Genomic DNA, 13132 nt, shown 5'->3' on the forward strand with positions numbered 1-13132 from the left:
TTTTAATGGTATATGTATAATCCAGTCCATTACAGAATGATTATGGGCGGGTACAGCTTTCATATGTGGTGCTGATATATAATTGTTAATCATTCCTCCTGAAAACTTTGGGAGGGTAGTTTTTCAGCTGTGTTTGGAGTTGTGCTCTTTTGAGGAAATATTTAGGTTGGAGTACTTTCTCACAGAGGAAAAGCTTTCGAACAGGCACTCATGAGAAGTGGAGTTGTTAATGCAGCCAATGTCCCAAAACACTGTCTGTCTTCGTTCAGATGTTGTATGACTTAGACATTTAGAAATCATTCTTCTATTCTGGTATGCACATATATGGTATGTATCAGTGTATTTATTTTCAAAACAAAGCTTATAGTTATCTTCTTACAGTTTAAATAAGGTCAAAAAGGAGTACTTCATCTTTGCTGCCAGAAGTTTGCTTCCAAAAATAGGGTAAAAGAAAATTGCAACTTTTGCCTTTCCCACTGAAATGGTGGAGGGAGCCTTCAGTGCTATTAACAAATATTTTGTGGGAAGAATTTCAAGGTTTGAAGGTCTTTATTTTGAAGTGTTCTGTAATGTTTCAGTTTACCTTTATAAACTACTATGAAAATGTTCTGTGTTAAAGGATAGCTTGCAAACAACACTAAGAGTCAAAATTTTACATTACCATTGTCTGCTTTGTTGTGAAGGAAAGCAATTACAGTGATTAAAATGTCCAACAAACCAAATAAGCTGTGCTGAGATTTCAGGTAGGTGCTGGATTTTATATGAATTTCTTTTTCCATTGGTATTTCCAAACCAGCAACTATTTAGAAATGGAGTTGCTGCAGTTTCTCTTAATTGTTAGGAAGAAGAATGATCTCAAAGGACAAGCAGAGTAGAAAACAGTATCTAATTTTCATTCTTAACTTCAGAGCACTGGGCAATGGGTGGTAGTTCCCTCAGGCATAATAGAGGTATTTAGCCTGCCTTCCATTGCTGAGATGCCAAAAAGTATTGGGCTATTGACAGAGATTACAGGAGTAGCAAGCATGATTACAGGATTAATGAAGGATTATAGGATTACAGGGAGGTGTTTAACTTTGTCAAGAGAAGCTAAAGGGGCTGATTCTTTGTGTGATTTGACAGGAGTGCAGGTCAGAGGCCAGCTGCAATTCAAGGCACTGTAGGAGAGCCTCCATGGAGAGCCCACACTTGCACAGATTTGGCATGGGATCTCACTGGGTTTTGTTGTGTATATGAATTCACCTGTTTCCAGGAGAGCTGAAATTGGACATTAGTGGAGAGGGCTGCCCAGAGAAGCAGATGTCTCCTCATCCTTGGAGGTATTTAAGAGATGTGCTGGTGTGGCACTAAGGGGCATGATTTAGCAATGGGACTCAGGCTCTGGAGCATGTCCAGAGAAGGGTGATGAAGTCAGTGGAAGGTCTGGAGCACATGTCTTATGGGGAGTGACTGAGGGAGCTGGGATTGTTCAGTCTGGAGAAGAGAAGGCTCAGGGGAGACCTTGTTGCTCTCTACAATTAACCTGAAAGGAGGTTGTGATGAGCTGGGGGTCGGCCTCTCCTTTCAGGTAACAGTGATGGGACAAGAGGTAATGGCCTTAAGTTGTGTCAGGGGAGGTTCAGGTTGGATATAATGAAAAACTTTTTCTCTGAAAGTGTGGTGAGGTACTGGAACAGGCTGGTGGAGTCACCATCCTTGGAGGTGCTTAAGAACCATGTCGATGTGGCACTGGAGGACATAGTGGGCATGGTGGTGATGGGTTGATGGTTGTACTGCTTGATCTTAGAGGTCTCTTCCAACCTTGATAATTTTATGGCTCTGTCTAATACTGATGTTCTTGCTGATAAACCTTCAAAGAACTCTGACCTTCAAAGAACTCTGACATAGTGGAACAGTTAACTGTTGCTTTCTCTCTGTGTCCCTGCATGCTGGTTCTTGCCTCTAGTATTGATTCCGGACAAGTTGGTGTTTTTCCGCATTGCAGAAAAATGGCACAGTACCTTCTAGCACATGTAAATTTGTCCTCCTGCTTCTCATCTGCTCTCAGCTCCTTTTAGTGCTCTTATTTGGGACCCTTTCCACATAATAGCTTCTAGGCTGCAGCTTTTATCTCTGAAACAGATACAGTTACTTCTAAAAAGTAGATTTCTCTCCTCCTTCCCAAGTTGTAACTAATGGCTTCCCTTCTAAAGACACATGCTACCTAAGTGAAAACAGAAAACCCTAAAAAGCACAGCAGGAGAAATTTTGCTCCCATTGCATCCATGACATTCATCGGCACTAGCTGAACGTTTCTGGAGATCAAACAGTGGATGTGAGCACAGTGAGGTGATGGGTGGTTTGTTTCAGCAGTGGTGACAGCAACAGCGGTCATCTCCACTGCTGCATGTTTTTATGAGCACTGCATGCAGGCTTTTGCTTATAGATGGTGAAAACACACAGGTAATAGTGGTGTCTGTGTTGAAAAAGTGTTTTGTAGCTAAGAATTTACTCTATCAAACTGTTATTTTGCTTTTTGTATCTGTTGTAATTTCCATGGAAACAAATAAGCAGTTCTTTCAGGGCACCCTACATATGATTGAAGCAGTGTAGAGCAGGAAAAATAAAAAAAACCCTAAGAATCATGTCTCTCTGCCTTAACTCCAAAAATAAACAAACAACTCATTTGTCCCATGTGAATAGGAATTAAAACTTCCCATTGAATCTTAATTTTGAGCCTGTGTTTTCTTTCTGCTTCATAATCTCCACAAAACAATCTGGCAGCAATTCTTGAGCTTTTTAGCTCCACATCCTGAGAAAGTTCAAACCACTTTCTTCACACCGTGTCTTTTTCCCTTTCCAAGCACTCGGGCAGGAAGAGGTGAGACCCACCAAACTACAGTTTGCCTTGCTCCCTGTGAGCAATGCTGTTGATATAATGACCTAGCTCAGACAGGCAGGGTAAAGGCTGAACTGTTTTATTTTAGTAGCAAAATTTATTCTAAATGGATGATTTCCATCCTTTGTTTTTCTTAAGGGTTTCTGGTAGCTGCCACTGATTTCCTACAGGCGGGCACTGCAGGAGGGAGGACAAGAGGTGGTACACATGCGTGTAACTCAGTTGGACAACTGTGTTATTTCTCTTAAGTTCTGCCCTTTACTGCTTGAGTGTCTGAAGATTGTCACGGAAGAGCAAAATGTACAGCCTTGAGTTTTAGCTCACAAGAAACAATTAGGACAGAAAGGAAAAGAAAGCCATAGCGTGCTGCTGTTGTAGGTGGGATGAGAACATACCGCAGCATTAACAGGGCAGACACTCGCTGGTTTTCTCTATTTTCTGTGTATCTTGCATCTCCCATGTTCTTGTGTCTTAACTTTTCTCACTACCCACATACTCATTCTTTTTTTTTTTCCTTTCCATCTCTCGTTTCTTTGCCCTTCTGGCTGTTCACTTTCCATTGCCTTTGTACCCTGTCATGCTCAAAGGTTAGACATGGTGCAGGGGAAAGAACAGCACATTCTGGCTCCAAATTAAATGTATTTTGGCAGTACTACTGGGATGCCTATGGATCTTTATGGGCAGACTTCATACAGCTGTGACTGTGAATGGAAAGCAGTGCTTTGAACTGAAGAGAGGTGTAGAGGGTCAAAGGAAGGCCTCATGCTGTGTTTTCATCAATAGACAAACAGGCTGTGAAGGTGTGTCCTGTAAACATCATTGCTTTTGTGAACTTATCAGCTCACCCTTTAAACGAGGACTTGGGGGAGAGGAAGTGGTCAGAAAATATTTTTGCAATTAAAAACCCCCCAAAATCAAGGGCGTCCTATTTTTCCAGTGCCTATTACTGTAAACATGACAATTTTAAAGGAAACAACTGCAGTCTGTACCTCCTGATATTTCACAGGCAGTTTTGAGTGACTCAAACTAAAAAGCGTGGCATTGCTTATTCATTCCACTGTCAATATCTTAAAGTATTCTACACTCAGTTTTGAGATTAATGTGATAAGCTATGACTCTCCCTGTTATTTTTTCCAGTGTTTTTTTTCTCTTTTAATTTAAAATATATCCGTTTTCTCTTGTACTGAGAGCCATTCAGAGGCTTTGAAGATAAGGGAATATTTTGCACCAGCCCTCACTGAGGTTCATTCTGGAAAATAGTTATAGAAAACCAATTGATTTTTTCAGAAAGATCAAAGTGCTTTCAGAGATGTGCAATAGTATCACATTCTTCTTTCGGTTACGTGAGTGCAGCTGTGCTGAAGACCTGGAGCAGCAGTGATGTGGTGCATGCACTGCAGCTACTCCCTTCCTTATTCTCATAGGAAGCTCCTGCATTGAGATAGGCAGAGGTATTAGGTTTTCCAAAAGTTTCTTGACTTCTGACATTATCATCCATGACCTGGTGTCTGTATTTCAGTAGCCCTCTGCTGCCAGCTGAGGCTGAGTGGTCACTCACCTCAGTGGTGCCATCTGTTCTGCATTATGTGATATAAAATACAGGGTGTTCTGCCTTGCCTGCCTGGAGAAAGTTCTTAGTTCATAATAGTTGGTGATAACACCAATCCTTAGGTTTTGTGCTTCTGTGTACCAAGCCAGATTTTTCAGTTTTGTCCAGGAAGTTATTCAACAAGTTATTCTCAAAAGTAGTCAACGTCTGATCTGGGAGTTATGACTCCAAAAATATCAGGCTGATATTATCAAAGTGATATTTCAGGAAAGAATGTCAAACTGATGGATTACAGGAAACTGCAGAGAGAGCTAGCATTTTACTGGATCTTAAGGAGATGACAGATCCATGAGTCCCTGTTTTGTCAAAGTTACAGACATGTATAACTGTAGCTAAAAGTGGTAGCTGCTTTCCTGTTAATGTTTTTTGTCATCAGATATTGGTTTAGATGAGATGTAAACTTGCTTCTTATTACTCAGAAAATCATCAGCTGCCTTCTTCCAGGAATAGTGACTGACTGACAGTGGGACTGGCCCATGTTGGCCCATAGAGCCTGCTGATAGTGAGTAAAGAGGAGCAGTGGTTGGAAGGAGATCTGCCAGCAGCAATGTAATTAAACCAAATATTAAATGGCAAGAGAGTGACAGGGTCCCTAGGTTAGCTCCGTATTTGCTACAATCCCTCTCTAATCAGCAACAAAAAAGAGAAAGCAGAGTCTTACTTCTCTTGCTGAAAGATGCTGTCTTACTCCATAAGTCAAGTTGCAGAGACATCTGTAGATCCCATGGTTGTGGGAGCATGTACATAACATATTATCAAGTAGTCGCTCAGCTCCAGGGATAAAGGCCTGTGCTGACAATTTAAGCTTTAGCCCTCCTGATGTTTCATTTTGTGTAGAGCTTGTGGTTGCTGGGTTTTAAACTGACATTTTTAGTTCAATGAGATTTCTGGTTGGTTTGTCATTTGTTTGTTTTGTGTTTTTTTTAATGTGGGGGCAAGGCTAAGTTACGTGTTAATTCCTGGCATAAAACAGCCACACTTTTCATTTTGTAGTATTATGTTACCTGGATCTATTGTTCAGCTCATACAAAGATGAGGACAGGCATTGGTGGAGGGACTTCTGTATAGCTGTGCAATGTGGTTCAGACTGGACTTCAGAGGTACTGAGCTGATCCTATGAGACTGTACTCTAATTTGTCTGAGATAAATGATTTTTTTTTTGAAGACTTTCACTATGTCTGCTTGCAGGAACACCTACTGGACATCTAGTGCCTCATAAGCAAATTGATAACATTGACCTGCTTGCAGGACCCACTGTAGTAGGTCTTCCAGTTTGAGGCTAAAGTTCAAAAATATGAAGCTCAAAGCAGGTTAAGTGTCAGTTTTTGGTTACGTCTCCTGTCCATTTGTTACTTACACAAAAATACTTGCATGGAGTTTGCTTATTGTATTACTGCCATACTGCCAAAATAGAAAGTTTTGAAAACTGATCTAATGCAAGAGAGGTAAAAATAAAAATAATAAAAAAAGATAATGCTTTTTAACTCCTGAGATTCATATGCAGGGTGGGCTTCTGTTTTAAAAAGGATCTAAATTCAAACATTTGCTCAAGTTACGGACCCCAAGGAGCACAAGACTTTTATAGCAATGATACAACCTTTTGATGAACAGTGTAGAAATCTTTAGGAGTTTTGTTTAAAAATCTGTGGGGAAAAATGTGCATGTGTGTGATTACACAGATGAAACAGAAGCTCTTTCTGTGCTTGAATGGGAAGATGCAGGGAAGCAAGACCTATTTCTTCACTCCTGCTTTAATTCTTCTGCCAAAGAGAATTTTCTTGCCTGTTGGCTGGAACTATCTTCACTTGAGACACCTCTAGTGTTAAAAAAATTATTCTTGAAATGCTCAGATAAGTGTTAATACATTCAGCCTCGAAGAACCCTAAAGAATGACTTTTTTTTGTATGGAAATGCATACTTGAGCTATCTCGTGCAAAATGCACCATGTTTACATGGTAAGGGTCTCTGACCCACAGAGATGTCATGTCTGTGGTAACACTGACCAAGAGTGTGCAAGAACTGAGTTGCAACGCTTCTCATTAAAATAGAAAAACTTCATTAAAACCAATTTAAACTCATGCATCAGCACTTTCTAAACTGTCCTGTAAGCATTTATGAGCTTTTCTTTGACACATTACTGTCCAGGAAAAAGTGTTCATTTCTTATACACTTAATATTTAGCAAAACCTCTTCTAGTTCCCCCTTCCTAATAATTAGTCACTTAGCATCACTTTTAAGCAAAAAAAAACCCAACAAAACAAAACCCTACACTACATAGATGGTATTTCCCAGTCTGAACTCAAGTCAGCAAGACATCCTCTCTTCTGTATGGTTTAAAGATAGAAATTAGTATTCATAGAAGAGTAGTTAGATGACTTTGGAGTGGGGGCTTCCTGAAAGCCATGTTCAAAATGTCCAAACTGAGGTGCCATGTAGCCAGTAACTGCATTTATGTTTGGTGCTACTTAGTTTCCTGGGTCTTGCTTAGATCAGAATTAGTCTGGTGGCACCACAGAAATATTCAGAGGCGCAACATACAGTCTGGGGAGCTGAAGGGAAGGCCAGCTGCCCTGAGAGTGCTGCGGGGAAGCTATTTGCAGCGGGCAGTGTGAAAGAGGGTGTTTGTCCCATGAAGATGATGTCTGCGCTGAATAGGTTAGCAGCAATTTGGGTTCACTTCTTGGAGAGATTAATAGGAACGGGTAGCATGGAATGCCCTAGCAGGGGGGAGGTCAGTGAGCAACGCATGGGAAAAGGGTGTGTAAAGTCCCCCTGCACTTGAGGGTTTGAACTAATTGCATAGAGGAAGGAAAGGGCTGAGGCATCACCAGTGGCATCTGCCCTTGGTATTAAAAAGCGGAAAGGAGGTCCTAAGAGAAGGAGGCTGCCCAGATAACAGGATGAATAATAGGAAGATCAGCTTTATACCTTTATATAAACAGAGATTAAGAAATAAATAATAGACTCAGTTACAAATGTTATCTATGTCTGGCTTCCTTGGGTATGTGAATGAGCAAAGTCTCAGTCTACTTTTTTCCTCATGAGACTCTCCCTCATTCAAAGTCTAGATGTAGATAGCACTCCTACTTTTGTTTGTTCAGGATGTGGCTTTCAGTCATTTTCACTGCTCCAAATGCTTTGAAAGCCCATGCCTTCCGGTCCCCTGTTCCTCCTCTCCTTCCACCTCCTCCTCTCCGCTTCCTGTCAAGGATAAACACAGATAGGTGTTTGCTGTGCTACTGTGAAGGGCCTGAGGAAATGAGTAACATGCAATCAGATTGAGGGGGCTTCCTACTTTTGTCTTCTCTTTCTCAATGGAGCATGAACAACCATGGAGCAAGTTAGAATTGTTATTATGATACACAAATGGTATTTCTTGCTCACCAAACACAGCCCAATGTGCCCTATCCTTTCCTTCAAGTTCTTGTTTGTTCCTTAACCAAGGCAACCACTCCAAAAATAACAGCTAGCTGACTTCATGGGCTATCTGAGTGCTGATAGGCGTGGAAAAAAGAAAAAAATAGTATGTGAGTTTAAAAAGTAAGTTTTTCAAATGAATTAGTAAAGTATCTATTCAGATAGAGGCAAAATGAATTCCTACAATCTTTCAGAAATATTTTTATACTTAATGACCTAAAGTCTGACTGGAGGAAAAAAAAACCAAAAACTTTTTCATCAGAAAACATTTTTTTCTTCTTTCAACTTTCTGGGAGAAATCTTCCTTCTATGAAAAAAAAAGTCAAAATATCACTTATGATGATCACATTAAATGTTGTAGGTAGATGCCTCTGACCTAAGCATCCCTTCTCCTATGGATTACTTCAGAGCATGAGATTTTCAAGACAGGGCTGCATATGCCTTTTGTGTTTGTTCGGACAAAAATGCTACTTCCATGCAGCAATTACTGTGAGGTGACACACTGTCCCCGATGCTATGATGATTACAGGGCATTGCTTTATGCACATCACGCCCTGAATGCAGCCCTTTCATCTGCCACACATGCACCTTGGAAATAAATATGCATTTATTTAGGGAAAATGTAGGTGAAATGGTAGGAAAAAAAAAAGGGTTTTGGTGTTTGTTTGTTTGTTTGAAACTATGAATGTTAAAACCTCTCTTTGGCACTCAAAAGCTGTGTTGTTCTTGCTTGCCATCCCGAAGACCTTCGCAAGTTCTGGAAAGTCTCAGATGACACTAATGATGTTTATTTCTCCTTACCCTAATTATTCCTCTCTGGGGAAGTTCATAGGGCAGTGAAGACTCTGAGCAGGATTTGTTTGTCTTGGAAGTCCAGACATAGGGCCCAGTAATCCCATGACCCGTTCTCTGCTCTGATACCCTTCCCACTGTGCTCAGCTCTGGTAGTCACTGTATGTTTCATGACCCTTGAGTAAACCTGAAGAAAGTCCAGAGTTGCACCAGTGCTGTGTGCTGGGTTGTGTAATTGAGTGAGAGTTCTTGAGTCTTCCAGAGAGCTCTACTTGCCATTATCCACAGAGGTGCTGCTGGAGGTGGCCATGCCAAGCCCGGGTGCCTTGGCTTCCTGGAGGGCAGCAGGTCTCAGCCAGCAGAGCCCAAATCTTGCATGTGGTCATGGCAGCTTTTCTGCATATGCAATTTGCTCTAAGGTATCTGATGGCTCCCATAATGGAAGATTTGCTGCAGTAATGACATTCAAGCAGTGGTGGAGTAACCAGTAAGAAATCAAGTCCTAATTAAAAAACAGGAGCTTGTTAAAACACTGCCTGTGATGATATACAATTTTGCAACCAATTTTTTCTGCATTTAAGTTAGAGACTAACCCATTAGAGGGCATGTCTATTTTGGAATGACAAAATAGAGAAAGAAAGAGCCAAAAATTAATGATAATCTAATCATGTGGCTGTTAATCAGGAGCACATAAACTGGCAATACTGCCCTCTGTCTGGAGGAGTAGCTAGCAAGATGTCTGTTTATAAAAAAAGAATTATGAGAATGTTAGGAAGATTAATTTTAGACATCTTGTTAAAATATCCAGGCTTAAATTTATAAGCCTTCCTCTTTTGTATTTGGGCAAATTGCAGTTCTCTGAGGCCCTGTCATAAAGTGTATTTATTTTTCTGTTCTTCAGAAGAAAAGTGATAGTTAAATGCCAAAAGTATATTTTCTGCTTATGGAAAATTGTACTTCATTGCAGTGGCTGTCCTCTGAGTAACGCATTTTATGAGAATCAGAGTAGTAACTTCAGGGTGGGATATTTCATGCTGCAGTCTTTCTCGGCTCTCCTGCTGATCTGAAATGCCCACTACAAACCAAAGGCTTGGCCCCTCTTTCCTGTGCTCACACTGATCTGCTTGGTGTACCTTGAGTAAATATTCTTCTCTTCATCTCCTTTCTTCCTTGTTTTTCACCTTCTTCACCTTTATTTCTGTAATTTGTAAAAAAAAAAAAAAAGGACTTGTGTTAAGTGATCTTTTGACTTTGTGGATGTTGCTCTGATGGCTATGGCAGGAGCTCTGTCTATGGCTAAGGAAGGCGAGAAGTCATAGCTCAAGTTTTGGTATGGTTTTCCTTTACTCTTTACACTGATACTTGTGTGTTTCTCATGGTTCTCTTTCAGTGACTGCTCTAACAGTAAATCAGGCCTGGGAATGTAACCTTCCTGTCCACACGTATTATAAAGGAATTGTCCTTTTCCATGATGGAAAGGGGTTAATAGCAGTTGCAATGGCCTGTGTGGTATGTCTGCTCCACTTGCTTCCGCTACCGTGGAGCTCGTTGTTTGGACGAACACAATACCATAAAAATACTCTTTTATCATTAATTTTCTTCCTTTTGGTTTATCCACCAGAAGTTTGTCTCAGGAAAAGTTTATGCTGAAATATGTTGGGGACAAACTGTAACTGAACTGTTTTTCTGCGTGACAGAAGAGAAAGCTGGGATCCAGTTTCTCACCACCACTAACCTCTGTACTCACTTTTATCTGCTACGAAAACTGTTATGTCAGACACATCCTCCTTTTCCCTGTTTGTCTGAAAATCTGTGATCGTGCTACAGAAAACAGCGGAACTGAAGCCTGAGGGCTAGACTGAAGCTTTGCAGTCATACACATCTTTGGTTTCCCTTTACTGCTACCTTCATGCTCAGTGGGAAGAAGGTGACTCTGCTTTATATCACAGAGGGGATTCCTCCACTTTTCATCCTGGCTCCTTCCTCTCATCCATTGTACTCACTGCTGCCTCTGAACACCTGGGCACCACACCACAGCGCAGTTTCACTCCCTTGTGTCTGAGAGGCTGAAACAGATGCTTTGTGCAATGGCTTATGGTAACTGTACTCTCAGTTTTTATTCACTGTTGTAGGAGGATGTCCACAAATTAATGTGAATTGAGGATCTTCAGTCCTGGATCTAGGCTCAAAGGATCAAACTCAGAGCCAGCATATTGATCAGGTGAGCAGATATCCTTCTTAGACCTGCTTTGGTTTATCCAAGTAGATGTACTTAGCTGCAGTTGGAAAGGAGGCTTGTGAGCAGTAGAAAATAAGCGTACAGCAGCAGACCAAAGGAAGTAAAATTCTCCCTGGTGAAACTCGTAGCAAAATCACTGAGTTCCTGTTCTGTGTGGGGGAAAGTTGTCTTCACATTCAAGGAGTAAATTACACTCTTTATGATGTGATTCATCCGATGCCCAGTTAACAATAAGTGAATTGGGATGTGATTCATTTTTCTTTAGTGAGTCTTAAGGAAGCCTGTTACTGATTAGCTTATGTCGTGTTCCACTTCAAGTGTCTGCAATGGTCTGTATGCAGTAGGAAGGGTACAAGCTCTCTTGAGGAGTGCTTAATTATATCCTGTGTGGCAGATATAGATTTTTGTTTTTAATTATTATTATTCATTGCTTTTTTAAGGAGAAAGAAGATGAGTAAAAGTGAGCACATTTTGAAGCCCTGTATTTGTCAGAGATGGATCTGAATGAGAGCAGGGAATACCCTGGACAGAACTGTACTCAGTTTTCCCTTCTAAGAAAACCAAAAGTAAGTCTATTCTGTTAGCAGCCAGTTTGAGACAGCTGAGTGAAAGCATTTCTTGAAGTGAAGGCAGCTCATGGACAGGATAGGGGTTGGGACCTATGGCATCCAGCGAGTCACCAGAATAAAAGATGTGCAGCTCACTTGGCTTCCTGTGGCCAGGCCCAAGCAGGGATAGTGATAGTGATGGTACAGGGGGGGAATTTTTCTTCCTTGTGTGGGAATTCTGTGAGTCAAGAAAGACAGAAGTTAAAAGGGATACTGATAAGAAGAATTTTGCTCTTTTTCTGTTTTGAATATGAATTTTTAGTTGACATGGTCTTTCACTAACACCAGAGTAATTAAAGAACATATACTTTGAGAAAATATTTGAAACTCAATCCATACTGTAAAATGGATTGGTAACCACTGTCTGTATTTGGTGTTCTACTGTATCAAAAATCCAAATATAAATGATACTCCAATATATACTACTAAAAACTGCTCTGAGTAAACTTTCTAGACCAGAAACTTAATAGTTTTTTGGGCTTTTCTCTTTGGACATACAGTCCTGAAGGAGAAGAATGCACAAAAGAGTGAGCAACTGAGGATGTAATTTAAGGAACATGGGTTCTGTTTTGTTCTTAATCAATGAAAGCCACTTTTGGTAGTGGCACGTCATCCTGTCTTCCAAAGAACTGCAAAAAAGCACCCACTCTTCCCCAAAAGATCAGGCTCCGTCCATGCATGGCTGCCATGCCACATTTCAGTGCCACTTCAAGATAAGCGTCATGACTTTTTTGATCAGTATGAGAACTCAACGCCAGACTAAAGAAACACCCAAAATATTTTTCCCACCCACAGCCCCACCAAAAAAAAAAAAAAAAAAAAAAAAGAAAGAGAGAGAGAGAAAGTGGAAATTAATTTTGAGGGTTGCTGGTGTAGTAGGGGTTGCTCCTGTGCTTGGGTGGGAGTTGCAGCCATTGAATTTAGGAAGACAGATGATGGCTGGCAAGCGGGCACGAGGCTGGGAGAGATGGGGATCCAGCTGGACGCAGCTGGTGCTCAATCCCTGCCGCTTCCTGCCACCTAGTGGCTAGTCTTCTGCCAGTCTTCTACCCAGCAGTTTGTGGCATTAGAAAAGATGGTCAGAAGAGAGGCAGGATGCTGTGTACTCTGGGGGGAAAATGGGTGAAGCACTGCAAGCGCTCTGCCCCCTCCTAGCCAAGCGACCCCAAGCGCTCCTGCCCTTTTTAGTGAGGCTGTGCCCTCGTGTAACTATTTGGGGATAACTATTAGTCTAGGATGGTGAACTTGGGTGCTGTTGCATATTACAGAAGAAAAACTGGCTCACAAATGCAGGTGAGCAGGTTGGCCTAACACTTTGGTCTCCTATTTACCCATTCACTGGAACTGAATAAGTTGTTCTTTGTCTACACTTGCAGTACGCTGAATGGGTTTCAAGTATTATTTTTTGTTTTTCTGGAAGGACTTTCATCTGCATTCAGCCACTGACACTCAGTGCTGCCTATTCACTATATACAGAAAGCAATCCAGCCCAGTTTCAGTCTCCAGGGTGTTGTTTTTGCAAGCCATTTCAGATTATCAGGGTTTTTAATGCTGTAAGAATGGTTCCCAGAGGAAATAAAGTGCTTAGA

At 41.1% G+C, this 13132-nt stretch overlaps 1 protein-coding gene across 12 annotated transcripts in view; it reads left to right on the forward strand.

Annotated features, from left to right (window-relative positions):
* LOC116226928 (OX-2 membrane glycoprotein-like) overlaps positions 1-13132 on the forward strand; it is a 45641-nt gene that overhangs the window by 19115 nt on the left and 13394 nt on the right. For 11 of the 12 annotated variants that reach the window (XR_016472003.1, XR_016472009.1, XR_016472004.1 and 8 more), the window contains 2 exons: positions 10829-10917; positions 11376-11501. The gene's annotated coding sequence lies outside the window, so the exon portion shown is untranslated. The remainder of the gene's footprint in view (positions 1-10828; positions 10918-11375; positions 11502-13132) is intronic. The other variant, XR_016472000.1, reaches the window with a different exon arrangement.

Source organism: Phasianus colchicus, chromosome 1, assembly GCF_987193195.1.
Source record: "Phasianus colchicus chromosome 1, bPhaCol1.hap1.1, whole genome shotgun sequence".
NCBI classification, from domain to species: Eukaryota; Metazoa; Chordata; class Aves; order Galliformes; family Phasianidae; genus Phasianus; species Phasianus colchicus.